Below are 16,360 nucleotides of genomic sequence, written 5' to 3'. Positions count from 1 at the left end.
GTGAACTATGCAATCATCTGGAAAATAACTGGTGTAATGAAGAAAAGACATATTGTTCTAATAAAAACTTAGGCCCAGGGTACACGCAGCATGTAAGAAAGATCATGGTCAGGAAAACTAGATTCCAGTCTTTTCTCTCTTGGGTGATCACAGGCATGTATTTAATTTTCCCTATTTCAGTTTCAGACCCTTGAAAAATGCAACAACATCGCTTGCCCCTCTAAAGAAAATTCAGAGGGGTCAGCTTGACTTGGTAACTAGAATACCTGGCAGATCCTCTGACATCTGGCCATCATTCTTTACTTGAAACTGCCCTTCTGTTTGGTCTCTGTCTGCTGTGCTCCAGACTGTCTTCCAGTCTGTTTACACTGTCCTGGACAGAGGCATTCTCTCTTGTAATACAGCTTGAATGGTGCCTACTACTTACTATGGAGCCACCTGAGTCTGGAGGGGTCTGCCTTATATTAATTGTAATTCATATAATAGATCAAAAAAAAATATATCTTCCATGAAATTTCAATCATTTAGTTGTAAATAAAGTCAGAAAAGTGGTAGAGTTTAAGTATTCACATGGCTGAAAATCAGTAAAGAGGACATTTTATGGCATACCTAAAAAATGCCAAATGCAAGAGGAACCTAGTTTCAGGGAAAATGAGGTTACTGCAACATAAAAAAGAAAGAGATAATGATACTAACTTTTTTCATAAATCACATTTTATTAGCTGTGTCTTTATCTATATATAAATATTTTCAGAGGTAGAATGAACAGCAAGCTCTCATCTTATTTAATACATCATTTTTTCATGCAAATTATTTCCATAAAATATTGTGCTGCGTCTTGACATCTCATATTGGTTCTAAATCATCTTTGCTTCTAAATTTGAAAATGACTGTGGTAATGTCTATTCTCCTTTTTTTTCCCATAATATAGTTGTTTAATCCGTTACCATTACTGGTTCTTCTGTATAGAGCTGTTAAGGTAGCAGGGTAGAGCTGATGCTGGGCCTGGATAGAAGGGACCTCTCCCAAGACAATCTTCTGAAGTCGAAGCTTTCTCCCAGTGCTGTGCTCCATCCAGAACCTGGCAACCATCAGCCCACCACACATAAGTATTAAGCAGCTTGGATTATGTATCCCTCAGGTACGATCAATAAGAAAATAAAAATAATACACATGGACTGACATACAGTCCCTCACTCTGACTCTACAGGTACTTTCAGAAGCCTGCTGTAGCCATTTAGAATGAATTCCTTATAAACAGGTTAAATCATCAAACAGGAATGTTTTTTAAAGTTTCACACATAAGGGACTTTCCTAGATTCTTCTGTGCCACTTAGGGGTCATTCTGGCTACTTAGACTCTAAAAAGCAGATATGTGATTGTCTCCTTCAGATGGGAAAAACTGTTGCATGAAGGATTAAAAAATGGAAGTTTAAGAAACAATCATATTTTGTAGAACACCAGTACTATGGCTTCCTTCAGCAATAGAGAACTTCTACTTTGTGTATTTTTTAGTAAGTCACTATGAAATTCTAGAGAGAGACTGATTTGGTCATGTGTTGCACTACTGAAGTTTTCTATTATCATATCCCACCTGCCTTTCTGAGGTGCTGCCAAGAGCATGTTTAGAGCTCTCAATGTTCAGGAGCAAAGATGGAAGAGGACAAGAAAATGGCAAGAATAACAGAAAGACTCTAAAGACAGTAATCTATGCAGTAGATCAAAGCCTCTCAGAAAATATCATACAATACATAAAACCTTTTCCAAGAATATCACCCCAACCAAAAAGAGAAATAAACAGCTGTGCTGCATAGTCATTAAAGAGCAACACCTCTATGTATGTCTGGAATCACACATACTCTCCCACATCCTTCAGAAACAATGTAACTGGGCCACCTACTGAAATTCAGCTTCTCTTTTCCATATTATTTATTTAATTTTTATTACTGAAGCAGCATAATAAAGACAAATTAATCATAGAAGCTTCAGGTACTTATTTCACAGTGTATTATATATTGAAGGAGATGAAATAATAGTATCCTTAATGTAACTTCCCACCTAGGACCTGCAAAGAAACACTAGAATCTAGAAAATAAGAAAAATAAGAAAATTAGGGAGAAAAATAATTATAAAAGAATACCCAAGACTACATTGCTTATGTTCCTTTCTTTGCATTCTTAAGAGATTTGAACTGTTTGAAAAAAGACTAATGAAGATCAGACAGAAAGGGGGATCAGGGGGAAAGGGTTATCATTTTTATTAAACAGAAAAGACTTATAAAGGATTAATTCATTATGCATATTAAAAAGTTATGCATATTAAAACATACTTGTATAGTATAATTTAGCTCATTTTATCTTTCCGTTCTCTTTATATCTCTTTGAGAGAGGAGCTATATACTGAGGATAAACAGATCAGAAATACACAGAAATACACAGAATCTAGAAATAGATTCTGCAAATAAAGTGTTGCATATATGAACAAAATAAACATAAGGTTGATGCCAAGAGAAAATATTAATTTGCCAGTAAATGTGTAATTGTAAGTAGCCACAGATTTGGCAAGGATTCAGAGAAAACATCCACACAAAGGAATTTCATGCCAGAAAATAAAGAAACTAAACTGAAGAAGATAAATTGCAGCTTATCAACAAGCACGGCCAGGTATAACATCAGCTTTTGCTCTCAGGCTAGCAGGAACTCAGGGCCAGCCCACAGATTTGTTCTATTTCTGACAATGGCACATCCCTCAAAGAAATCAGAATGCAATACATAAATAAATAACTGTTAGAGTTACAGTCGGAAAACAAAAGCGCTGGCATTTTACTGAAAGGAGTAACTCTATTTCTCAGCAGAAGACAGACCTACCACTGTCTTACACAGCCTTGACAGATCTTTATAGTGCTTTGAACACCAATTTCAAGGAGAAAAGATATTACTTATTTATAACAGCACGACTACCTATCAATGTTTGTACACAAGAGGCGCAGGAAAAGATGGTAGTGCTGTCCACTTACTGGCTTCTGCTGTTGTGGAAGATTTCAAGACCATTGGGACAGAAGGGGGCGCTTTCAAAATCCAGACTTCACCCAGTACGAACGTATGTTGTTACCCTCATATCAGAGCTGAGCGATCATGGCCTAAGAGGCAAATACATCAGCAGCTCTTGGTGTTGAGACCAGAGTTTTGCATGAAAAGTGAAGTATAACTACAAGGTCCCAAGCTTCTCTTAAGTATGGATGTCTTCCATTTACCCTTCTTTGCTGGTCCTTAGGGAGACTGTGGTCCTTCATCTTGAGACGTGCCCTGCCCAGCGCAGCTGTGTTCTCAGCAACATGGCCTTAATACCTGTGACTGCTGCTTGTTCTAGAACAGATGTATTGTCACATAATCTGACCAGTGGATGTTTAGGACTGTACAGAGACAGCGTTGATGGAAGCTTTATGGTGAACTTGCCACTGGCTGCCGCATGAGAGGAGCCCTGGAGAGAAGATACAAGGACTCCCTGAAACAACATCTCAGCCTTGGCCATATTGATCAACATAACTGGTCTACTCTGGCCTCAAATCGGGAGGCCTGGAGACACACCATCTATAACGCTGCTGCTTCCTTTGAGAACACACACAGGATCACTCTTGAGGAGAAAAGACAGCGCAGAAAGAACCGTGTCTTGCAGAATACACCACCTAAGGAGTCTTTCTGCTGTGACTTTTGCAATCGGTTATGTCCATCTCGTATTGGCCTCATAAGCCACCAGCGTGCTTGTAACAAATGTAGATAGAGCCTTCCCAAATCTTCGTTCGCGAAGCCTAGCCATGATGACGATGATGATAATGATAATGACTCTTCTTTGCTATTACTAACAAGGCTACCCCTAAAACCACTGTAGAGGGTTGACCCTGGCTGGTCAGGTGAGTGGCCAGGTTTTGGTAGTGAGGGGGTTACAGGGGTGACCTCTGTGAGAAGTTGTCAGAAGATTCCCCCATGACCTGCAGAGTCAATGCCATCCAGCTCTGGGGCAGACCTGCTGCTGGCCAAGGCCAAGTCAATCAAGAATGACAGTAACACCTCTGTGATAACATATTTAAGAAGGGTAAAAAAAGTTGTTGGGCAGATGAAAATTCCAGCTAGGGAAGAGCAGAGTGAGAACATGTGAACAACAGACATCAGAAATGTAAAATTAACAGTGACGGTAAGAGAGAACTGGACATGTTTCTGAGGACTATTATCTTTGTATCACAACAGATTCCATCTGCAAACATGATTGTGATTGAAGTTACACTTTATTCTGCAAAAGTGTAATCCCTTTTACTTCAGAAATCCTACTCACCTTCCTAATCCTGTTAAGTGCTTCATTTTGTTATTGCTCTGACATCAAATCCACGTTCCAATATTTTGGTCTGGCTGGTATACAACATACAATATCCTATTTTATAACCGATGAAGTCCTTTACTGAACTCATTTTACAAGATAAATCAGGATACTGAGCACAAAGGAATGCTTTCATTTGGCAAAATCACTTCAGTAAACCCATCTAGTTCATTAGACACTAAATACAGTTTCTTTTCCAAAAGAGGTTTAGATAAGTGGTCATATGCTGGGCCTTGATCCAGTGATAGGGAGTCCAGTGTCCACATGTCAGTGGCTATATATTAGTATACATACCTATATATATTCATATAGTGCCAGAGGCATATTCACAAAACCTTACCCACCTCCTCACCACATTTCCTTACTTTTTTCTGTTTCTTTTTGTATCATCAGTCAGCAAGAGGTTAACACAGCTAACACTGAAATCATGTAGATCTGTGCAAACAGAATAAAAGATTAAGTTGATTATCTTTCAGTATATTTCTCTGTGTGTGTTCTATCAAGGATGGATTTGTTGGGGGAAGGAGAAAAATGCAGGTCATACAGAGCAAGCACATAGAGCTATGCAGAAGAGGAGTACATTCAGCAGGGTGTATGTATATATATATTTGTTCACTTCTGGTTTTTTTCTTAAATTTAACTTACTGGAATTGAATTACAGTGACCTTTCTCTAAGTACTTTCTGACTCTCCTCAGTATGCAATATATCTATGTGTGTGTATATATGTATTATATATATATATATACAGACAGATATATATTTCAGTTTTAATAACTACAAGAAAAGAACAAAATTACAACTACCGACACAGTTCCATTCCATGCATGTCATTTCAGAAATGCAAACAGAATGTGTCTTTTTTCCCTTTTTTTTTTTTACTGCTGGAATATGAAACAAGACAGAGGAAACACATTTCCACACTGCCATTCACTGATAAACTTGCTAGGACTTTTATTAGCCAGATTCCATTTGCAACTTGTGTGGTGTGCTGCTGGGAGATCTGACAGCCAGAAGAAGAATGATAGTTAGGGGTCAAATGTTGCTCTGCTACCCAGGAGGAACCCTCAAAGTAACTCTATTGACTTTGAAATCTAAGAGTGTGTTGCCACAGAATTCCAACACGCATCAGGATGCAATGTAATCATTGAGCAGAGGATCTCCCTTCAGTAGATATATAATTAATATTTCTGAAAATGTTTTAGAAAACACTCTCATTTTCAGCCATATTAGGCCAGCTACAGTGACTGTTGAAATCCACAAGAGTCCTACAAGAAGCCAGCCTGAGCTCTTCCCTGTTATGCTCTTATGTTGAAGGCTTTCAAATGTTTCTCTCATTATTTCACAGACTTCAGTCTGATTTTACATTCCCAGTCTTACTGTGAAATCTGGAGTAGGAACAAAATTATTGTATAGTTGTATAAAAGAAAGTGGGTCAAAGGAAGAAAGCCACAGGCCAGAGACCGATCAGTTCCAGCAGCACTGCTTTTAGCTCTGATCCCTCTTGAAGTTCTTCCCTCTGTTCATTCATTTTTGGAAGCATTTCAAATATAAAGAAATAAATGTGGAAGTTCTCTCTTTAGCACAAATCTCATTAATAGGGTAAAAATATACGTTTGTTTCTCTTTATTTTCTCTCCCATAATTCTTAATTATTCAGCCTAACACTCTGTTTAAATACATTGGTTTCAACTAGCAGTAAAACCAGCCCACTACATTATCTTGCATTTCTAGTAGAGTTTTTTCTTTTTCATTTATAGCCTGTTTTCTTTTCATGCCAAGATTTATTTACAGTACTGCTTGTAACTCATTATTATGTACAAACATCAACATCCCTGTGGGGCAGTGTTGTAACGGGGATCAAGAAATTCTATTTAAAAGAACAGGAATGGGAGGGAACAGGTGGTATTAACACCACATTTAACTTTCAAAGCTCCTCCTCTGCCAGTCAAAGGAAATTAACCAATGTCACTTTTTGTTTCCAAAAATGCATAAAAATTATCTGTAAGTAAAGCCTATTTTTTACAAAGGAATACCCCAGAGATTTAATTATGAGGAAAGAGTATGACACTTATAGAATAAATATGACACTATATTCAAAACTTTTATGTATCCTTCATCCACTAGAGATTGCTGAGCTAGGCCCACTGCCGCAGAGGAGTCAGAAATTTGATTTTTAATGTCATAATCACAGCAATTAGTACATAGTGTCTGGATTTTGACAGTTCAGGCAGAGACAGAAGAGTCTGTAAAGTATGCTCTACTGAGGAAAAAAAATCCACACACAAAAGTACTCCTCAAAACAAAAGAAAGCCCAGACAAAATGGGAGCAATCCTGCAGCTTCGTGACCTGTAGTGCAATCAGTAAAGCCTGGTTGACAAATCTAAGTTTAGTAAATTTTTTAAGAAAGAGTTGTTTAAATGCTGAGTTATTTAATTTTTTAAATCAATTTTGTTTTTATTTAATCATAAATTCAAAATACATCCTTGGAGGACAAGATAAAAATTGCTTACAGTGTTTCTTGGGGGGACGAAGAATTAAAACAACAAGTCAGGGGTCACGGAGTGCTCTTTGGACTTAAGCTGCTAACAGGGGGTAAATGCCTTGTTGCCATCTCTTTGCTTTAGCCTTTATTCCATCTGACAAGGTCAAATTTTCATTAGGGGAAAAGGCAACTTCATTACTGAACATAACATCTTTAACAGGAAAAAAAAGAAATCCCTTATTATCTGAATGATATAACAACTCCTAATGTTCTATGGTATATCATGAGTGTGATCAGCCATTCCTATTTCACGTTGTTATTTTGAATAAAAGAACCTGTACAGGAGCAAATGTGTATTATAAATGCATTTTGAAGTGTTTCAGTTTAAGAGAAATTGCAATAGGTGTGAGTATAAAGACCATATTCTCTGTTCTATTCCATCTATTTTCTCAGCATCATACAGAAATATGACTATATATCCATTTATTACTTAATTTTTCTGCAGGCTACCTGTTTTATATGGAAAGCTGTTGAAAGATTACAATGCTGATGCAAATTCTGTCTGGTTAACAACCTCTTAAGGTCTATTTTCAACTTGCACAGATCATTTCAGGTCCAAGGTTAAAGTGTGCTGTGCAAGGTCTGCTACAGAGTAGGCTCAGGAATCAGGGAGAGAACATGGGATCCTTCAGTCTTCCTTTCTTATCTCATTCTGAATACAATGGAAAGAAAGGATCAAGAGACTTGAAACAAAGTGGTGTGTCATTAGCCAAAATGTCTTCTTGATTTTCATCTGTTTCAAAGCATTGCCACTCTTTCAGGACTCTTTAATCGTAGGGCAATATATATTGAAAGTAATTTTGGAAGGTGAGTTCATTAAGTAAAAATTTCATCCTGTCCTTTAGTTTAACCAAATGTGTGTTTTGTTCATTAAAAGGTAGGATTTATTTCACTTAATTATATGCCTGTTTTGGGCTTGTCATTTTTCTCTTCCCTGTGGAGAGAAATGACCACACCCAGAGAGAACTAATCCCATTCTGTGTTAGAAATCTATTTCTGGCTATAATGACCCATACTCTGAAAATATCTCCACTAACTAAAAAGCCATCTACACCTTAGGCTGAACAAGTAATTTTCATATAACTAAAGTTAGGTGCGACATATCCTATTAGAGTGTCAATTAAGTCACATCCATACCATTTTCCAGGCTAACAGAAAGTGGTTATCCACAAAATTCATATGCAGATATCTGTGTTATCAACAAATAACTTGGTTTTCAGTAAAATTTTCAGTAGTTGTCAAGGAAATATCAAGCCAGCTACTTTCATGTTGTCATCCACTTTGGAAAGCGCATAGTCCTCCATCAACAACAGCCATTGCTTTGTGACTATAGCCAATTTAGGAAAATTACTGTTCTGGATTCTTAAAATGTAACCTGTAAAGTGAGGAATCATACTAATCAAGATCTGGACTCTTGAAGGATGACAGGTGACATAATTTTGTTGCTAAAGATGGCCCTTAACTACCTTCTTGTACCTCCTTTTCATTATGGACAAAGACCATAACTTGCATCCAGAAATATAAGCCAGAACAGATAAAACTCTTAATTTCCCCTTTAGTTCACTTCAGCATTTGTAGAAGTACAAAGGAAAATAAAAATCTGTTCACTTTCTATAAAAAAAAATATTCTGCCACTAAATCCTTCAAGTCACATACAGTATTTTCTAGCAATTAGAGAAATTCAGAGATATCTTTTTCAAGTGTGATGCATTTTTGCATGCAAGCAGTGTGTGATGGTAGTTCAAGGCACTTTTTCTTATTGCCAAACACAAAACAAGCTTCTTTCGTTTTCTCTAATCCAGTCTTATATAGAATATCCTTTTAAATGGGAATACCACTGAGACATATTTACATTTTAACCAGGAGATTAAATATGTGATTTGTAAGCCAAAAGATTTTTTTGAAATTATCTCAGTGTTTTCCAAAACCATCCCAGAGAGATCATGATTCTCTTTTTATGCCAGTCCCTCTGTCAAATCATTTGCACTGTCACTATGAGATTTGCTGCTGAAAAGGAAGGCAGCAGATACAGAACATTTTTGTACATGACAGCCACACCACAAACCTGTTTTTTAGCTAAAGAAATGTGAAATATTGGTCATTGTATTGGCACAAACGCACCAGTGCACACAGCTCTACAAAGATGATGATAGGGGATATGAATACTATCTTTTTCTGTTATGTTTCCTTGTTAACTCCGGGTAATGTATGTTAGTATCGCTTCCTGTGCCTAACCTACATGGTATTTAGAGTAGCTACAGCAAACATTTAAGATCAAATTGCATTGATTCGTGACCAAATGTCTGTTTTTAGTGCAAGAGAGATTCATGGATATAGCAACAATGAGAAAAGAGAGGGCCAAGAACTGAGGCTTTCACAATCTTGGGGTGAGATTTGGCAAAAAAAGGGTGTTCTTTTATATTTTGGAACCGCAAAAAAACACTGATTAAAACATTATTGTCCCCTTCTCTGTGTACTTGCACACTATGTGTAAAAGGCTTACCACAGTGAGAGACTACACCAAGGGCTGAATATCTTTTCTTACTCTTTTAACCTGATGTACCTACTAAAATACTTACTATGTTAATTTCAGAAGACTGAAGACTCTCAGAAGAATGCTCATGCATATTTCAAACCTTGTGCTGTCAAGAGGTGCATCATACCTTCTAAAATTATATCTGCCCTGAGCTACAAAAGTGCAATTTCCATTTAGTTTGTCTGAGACATGTCAAAGGGGTACAACACTCTATACTGCAATACGGGCATACACCATATTTCATCTATTCTTCCCTTTCATAGAAAAATCACACACAGTAAATGTTTTTCTGTTGACTTGGAATAGTGAGAGAAAACTAGATGGCATAAAGACAGATAAGAGTGTGAATGCCAACTGCTGAAGCTTGAAAAAGCTTATTAGATAAGATCTTTCCTTTTTATTTCCTGCTCATTATGCAAGGAGCAGTCATACCACACAGATGAGCACAGTGTGAATGCTTATATTAATAGGTTTTCCTCAAAGTATACTTTCAAAAATATTAATTTGCTCAAATTTTGATTGCATAGGGTAAATCACTTAAACTAAAACCCTACAGAGTTTGACTAAAAATCCTGTCATAGGTCATATTCACAACAGTTTAAAAAGGCATACAGCTGACATGAACAAAGTGATATCAACTTATGCCTGCTGAGCAATAAGAAGTCTTAATATGATCTCAACGGATACAGGATACCTATGTGTTATGAAATACGAACAGAAGGACACCCCAGTGGAAGTCCTTCTCTACTGTGGTCAGAGGAGGCTGAGCACACTTGGAAAATCCTTTTAATGGCTAAAACACCCTGCAATTAGAAAAATGCCACCATTTTTTACTGCTTTAGCAGAGGAGAGTATACTTATTATAGTGTTGTGACACTAGCATTTTCCATGAGGTTTATTGTTTATTTGTACCCATGTGATGCAGGTGCCAGTGAATTTAATATTCATATAAAAATAATACCAATATAATAATTATTATATCTAATAATATTATAATATTATTTTATATTAATATATAGCATATATTATTCTATTATTGCATTATTATATTATCATAATTTAATGATCATATAATAATTAATTATAATAGAGAAGTCATTGTAACAGGATCAAAAGGAAAGGTAAAATTTTAACCTCTGGGAAACATAGACATTTTAATTTTGTGCCTTAATGTTAAAACACTGAAATATATTAAAAAATAATTTTTCTGTATGATTTCAAGAAATTCCTGTAAGCTTTATCTACCTTTCAGATATTTTTTATCTAATGAATATCTTATAATATCTTATAAGACACGAACACAGAGCTAGATGTAAAATATTATTAATATTTCTAATTATTTAATTATTCATATTAATTTGTACATTCCTTGAAGATATTAAAGCTTAAATCAAATGTCTGCCAGTAAGAAAAAGAACCTGGGTTTTGTTCCTTGGGGACAAAAAAAAAATCTTTTTCATTTCCTTGTGATTTGTTTGGTCACAGCTGACAGTATTAATAACTTGCTTCAGCTTGAAGCTTAGGAGCTTTGCAGGGGGAGACCATGACTTGAAAGCTGAGAACATGTAAGAAACTTTTTTGTTTCACCAGAGCTGATGGTCAGCTTGTCAATCCTAAATGACAGTTATACTAATCTATGCAAAAAAGAGAAGAATAAAAAAGTTTAAAAAATCACTCAATAAGAACAAGAACCAAAGGATTTAGTGTCAGCAACCTGTATACAGAAAGAAATCTGGAGAGGAGATAAGGAAGAACACTGACACTTGGTAGAAGAATATCTATGTGAGTAACACTTCACATTTAGAAATAATTTTTTAGTCTATCACTGTAAAATTCTAAAACTGCTTGTTGCTCACCATGGCCAAGGATATGCATTGCAGATGAAGGAGCTGAAGAGAAAGGCAACCACAACAGGTGTCCTGACTGTCCTTTACACTGTAGTGAATGACTGCCGGGATCCCCCAGAAAGAGCGTGTGGAGGTTTACACAGATCTGCAGAAAAGGCTTAGAGAAGTGCAGGTCAAAGTTTTTTTCTAGAGAAGTGAGAACAGGATAATGAAAATGAAAAGGTGGTTCAGTCATGGGGAAAGCTGGGGATGTCTTAGCATTGGGAGAATTTAAGGATTAATTATCTCAACTGTTGAAATCTATGTGAGTAGCTGGGAAAATACACAGACAAGACAAACATTCAATTACTAAATTGCTGAAGAAAGTTGTAAAAAAAAATCATGGGGTGTCCATGCATTATTTCACTACAAAGGGAAAGGAAAATCAGGCAATCAAAGACACAGAAAATAGAAGGACTGCAAGAGCAGAAAAATGGTAAGATTTATAGGAAAAAAGGTGCTAGGAACAAAATCACTGATAGACTGAAATCTAATATACTTGGAAAATTTGGTGAGGGCACTAAAAAGCTCTGAAAGCTTGTGCACTGTTGCTAGCAACAAAATAGAAGAATCCAAATTACTGCCATAGGACATTAAAAAATATTTTACAAGCAGCAAACAGACAAGAATAATAAAACATAGTTTCTGAAAGATATCTATTATTAAAGAGGTAGAAATAAAGGTGCTGAGGAAATATTAAGTAAATAATGTTCCAGGGAAAAGTGATTGAGCAGATAAAACTGTGTCAAGCACTGGAAAATCATATAAAGAAATTTGTTCCAAGGTCTAGAATTAACTTTAAATATTGTTGCTGTCTCAATTCCTATGGCAATTCATTTACATTGTGCAGAAGAATAAAATAAACCTAAGAACACAGGCTGGAACCAATATTTCTTATACTGCATTGGACCATTCAATTCTTTCTCATTCACTTTTTTGTGCATTTGCTGTGCTCTGAGGATCTCTGGCCACCGGTTAATATGGGGACTCTGGCTGTGAGTTAGGCACTGTTTTCCCAGAAGCTGAACTGTTTCTGTGCATAAGGAGTCATAGAAGTTCAGTCACAGAAGTTCAATCACAGAAGTTCACAGACCTCAGAAACTCTGAAGTTCAAAATGTTGACACCAAATTAAGTGACGAGTTCTGGGAAATAAGCTTTCTTCATTACTTTGTTGCATGGTCCAGCAACGTCCATGTTTCACCAAAAAACTACCCTAGGTGTCAAAGAAAACCATCTGAACGCTGTCAGGACTCAGCAAGATTTGAAAAACAGTTTGTTGAGACCTTCAGTTTCACAAACCTCTTCTGATCGCAGCAGAGACATTTCTTATGGGTTTAGGTCATCTTTTCTTACTGGTAAGCATGAAGAAAGTCAGGATACATTACACTTTCATGTATAACTTCTCCCCTAAGCGCCTTCAGGGCTCGTGGAAAGGAAGAGTTTGAGACAGAAAGAATACAAAACAAATCAAATGAATAGTAGCACATTTTATTAGACAGATTAAGGAAATGGGTCCTGCTCTTGAAATATCCCACCTGTCTACCCTGGCCTATTGCTAATGGAACACTTTGATTATTTGTTTTTCAAACCATAGATAAGAAAGGTATACATTTATGAACATGGTGCTCCTTTCTAAATTCATTTACAAGTGTGTCTATACAAATTTGCAGACATGTAAACAACCGCACGTTTACCTCAGGTGAAGCTAATAAATATTTAATGTATTCTAAAGCAAAATAACCTTTTCAAGCCACTGCCACAGCTGAGTCTAATCCTTGCTGACAGACTCTATTTTGGCAATTATTTTTAAAGGTCTGCTTCTCTTCATTTTATTAGTGCATGATAAAGTCAAGCCCTAAGGCATCCAATTTCTGAGTTAAATGATGAAATACAGTAGTTACTGAAGAGAATTAAATTAAAAAGATAGAAATTATATTATGTTGGAAAAGCAAACCTCCACACAGAGTGATTTTTTGAAGACTTGGGCTTCTACAAAGAGTATATAGTAGCTATAAGGTGACAATATTTTATTGACAGCTAATGTGTTATAGTTCCATTTCTATGCTTTTCAGTTGTACTAGATGGTAAGGTACATGTTGTTATGGAATACAAGACAGAATATTAACCCCTCTGACGCTGTGCTATTTAGAGTTAGTTAATAGAGTTGGTATGAAAACTGTTGACAAACCTACTGAGAAAGGTTGCTGGCAAACCAGCAACAGCTTTGGTAAGGGATGCACCCTATCCATCAAAACCTCTTCATTTTATAATCGCAATGATAGAGTCAGAAATTTGAACAGAAGGTTTTCTATCATTTCAAAATATACCTTTTAGTCTAACATAGAAGAATGAAATAACTAATCTAAGCTCAAAGGTGTTTCACTAATTATCCAGACATTTCTAACACCAGGTGAAAAGTATTTAAAGCAGAATACTGTTTCATTTATGTTATGGAGAAATCTTAGAACTGAACAATGTTGTGCAGTGTATGGATGTAAAGAGAATTTGACCTAGGTCTTTTTGGATATGTGAAATATATTAAAGTGTCAATAGTGTCATTAGGAAAGTAGTAATCAGTATACATAAAATCTTTTGAATTGTAGATGTAAGAAAAAGGCCTCCAACAGTTTCAACAACAGTAGTCTACATAAGCTATTCAAAACAAACAGCACCTAGTAACAGCATTGCAGCATGACTACTAAATGGCCTGTAAGTCAAATAAATACTGCCTTTAGGGAAAGGAAACTTAGTGGTTACCTTAATCTTTATGAACAAGTATTATTTTTAGTTACTTGTGCGCTGGATATAGTCAGAAGCATAGGAGATGGGATGCACCTGCACTGTCTGTATGTAAACTAGTAATTTAGATCCATATATGATTAATGGTAAAAAAACGTCAATTCTAGATGGTGGTATGATTCATGTTAGAGAAGGTATCTTAAATCAGATTAATAATTCTCATGTTTCCTTTTGATAGCAATAGGATGCCTGTTATGAGTATCTGCATCATAAAATATCTAAAGAGAATGCGATGAATTCTAAATTCAAATGCAATGAATAAAATGAGCAATGAGTAGCATGTGCACAGATACAGAGGAAACGGTTTAGAAGATTCCTGGAGAGTGTGGAAGATAACTTCCTGACTCAGCTTGTAAGTGAGCCAACCAGCCACCCACTTTTCCTGTTGTTTGCAAACACAGAAGTACTGGTGGGGATGTGATGGTCAGAGGCCATGCTGGGCACAGCTATCATGAAATGAGAGAGTTTTTAATTCTTGCAGAAATGAGGAAGGTCTGCAGAACTGACATCTTGGACCTTCAGAGGGCAAGTTTTTTCCTGTTTAGGAGACTAATTGAGAGAGTCCCCTTGGGAGGCAGTTCTGAAGCAGAAAGGAGTCTAGGAAGGTTGGATGTGCTTTAAGAAGGAAATCTTAAAGGCACAGGATCAGGCTGTCCCTATGTGCCCAAAGATGGGAAACAAGACTGCCCCGACTGAACCAAGAGCTTTGGTTGGAACTTGGGAAAAAGGAGAGCTTATAACCTGTGGAAGAAACAGCAGGCATCATTGACATAAATGAAACCTGGTGAGATGAGACCTGTGACTGGAGCGCCCTGTTGGGCAGCTACAGGATCTTCAGGAGGGATAGACAGGGCTGAAGAAGCAGAGGGGCAGCACGGTATGTAATAGAAGGGTTAGAATGTGTGGAGCTCACAGCTGGCAATGATTCAATTGAGAGACTCTAGCTAAGAATCAAGGGGCAAACAAATAATGTGGATGTCACAGTGGGAGTCTGCTATAGACCTCCCAACCAGGATGATGATGCTGATGAATTATTCTTTGAGGAACTAAGGGACACTTCCAAGTCAACTGTCCTTGTCCTTATGGGGAACTTCAACTTCCCAGACATAAACTGGGAGCACCACACAGCTGGTACAACCCAGGCCAGAAGATTCCTAAAAACCCGGACGACAACTTTATGGAATAGGTCCTAAGGGAGATGACTCAGAAAGATGTCCTCCTTGATTTGCTGCTTGTCAACAGAGTGGATCTTGTGAGCCAAGTGGAGATTGGTGGCCATCTTGGCCACAGCAACCACAAAATGATCGAGATTAAAATCTCTGTTGACAGGAGGAAAAGTGCCAGCAAAACCTCAACTCTGGACATGAGGAAAGCAGACTTTGGGCTGCTCAGGGAATTAGTAAGTAAGGTCCCCTGGGAAAATGTTTTTGCAGATGCTGGGGTCCGTCAGTGCTGGACACTTCTCAAACCACCTCCTAAGGGCACAGGAGCAGGTAATTCCCATATGTTAGAGGTAGAAGGCTGCCTTGGCTGATCAGGGATCTTCTCTTGGAGATAAGGCAAAAAAGGAAGATGTGTGCCCAGGGGAGGCAAGGTCAAGGGACATGTGAAGAATTTAGAGATTCTGCTTGCTGCTGTAGGGAGAAAATTCATGTGGCCAAAGCTCAACTGGAGTTGAAGCTGGCCAGAAATGTGGGGGACAATAAAAAGAGTTTTTTCAAATATATTAATGGCAGTTAATAAAAGTGTCATCGGCCTCTTACAGGATGAGGATGGTCACTGCACAAACAGGGACAGAGGCAAGGCAGATGTGTTTAATGCTTTCTTTGCCTCTGTCTTCAATATGGATGACAAACCAAGGGGATCTCAGTGCTCTGAGCTGGAGGACCATGACTGCAAGAATGATCGATTGCCAGTTCACACTGAAGCTGTATGGAATCTGCTGCTCCAGCTGGATTCCTACAAATCTATGGGGCCTCATGGGATTCATCCAAGGATCCTCAAAGAGCTGGCTGATGTCATTGCAAAACCTCCCTCAATGCTTTTTGAGCAGTCTTGGGAATCCAGAGAGGTCCCAGCTGACTAGAAGCTGGTGAATATTGTCCCAATTTTCAAGAAGGGTCATTGGTCACAGCCAGCATGGCTTCATGAGAGGAAAGTCCTGCTTATCCAACCTGATTTACTTCTATGACAAGGTACCCTGTAACCAAGTTGATCAGGGGAA

Source organism: Pseudopipra pipra, chromosome 5 (assembly GCF_036250125.1).
Source record: "Pseudopipra pipra isolate bDixPip1 chromosome 5, bDixPip1.hap1, whole genome shotgun sequence".
In the NCBI taxonomy this organism is placed as follows: domain Eukaryota; kingdom Metazoa; phylum Chordata; class Aves; order Passeriformes; family Pipridae; genus Pseudopipra; species Pseudopipra pipra.
The sequence above is the reverse complement of the archived record's forward strand: the minus strand, read 5'-3'. Positions refer to the sequence as shown.